Source organism: Monopterus albus, unplaced genomic scaffold, assembly GCF_001952655.1.
Source record: "Monopterus albus unplaced genomic scaffold, M_albus_1.0 scaffold58.1, whole genome shotgun sequence".
NCBI lineage: Eukaryota > Metazoa > Chordata > Actinopteri > Synbranchiformes > Synbranchidae > Monopterus > Monopterus albus.
In genome coordinates this window covers 551,381-551,890 of record NW_018127938.1, presented here as the reverse complement: position 1 = coordinate 551,890, position 510 = coordinate 551,381, and positions in this window count along the sequence as shown.

Below are 510 nucleotides of genomic sequence, written 5' to 3'. Positions count from 1 at the left end.
TTACAGTCATATGTTCCAGTGTGAAACAATCCCTGGTCGGTTGATGGTTCATTGGAGGAGTATCCCAAAACACGCTTTGATTCACAGGAAACTGATTAGGTATTTTTAATCATTTATTATATATAAAAAACATGTTTTATATTGTTGCTTTATTGCAACAAAATCACAACAAAGTGGTTGACCTTTCACTGCTGACTGCATGACTGCACCAACAGAATGTCTGACAATGTTTAAAAACCACTGGCATCCAAATGCTGCCAAAATCACAAGTTGCAGCATTGTAAGTGTCTCACATTCAAGATGAATCTTAAGTCATTTTAATTTTCTTTAAAATCATCAATTACAGTTTTTCTGAATTGCTAAAACACGTTTCTTGAAACCACCAATCATTTTCTCAAAACCTTAAACACAAATCCAAATACTCAAACTAAATTCACAAAACCTCTGACTCGTCTGGCAAAATCAAGCAATTGCTTCAAAACCATGTCACCAGCAGTCAAAATCAAACAA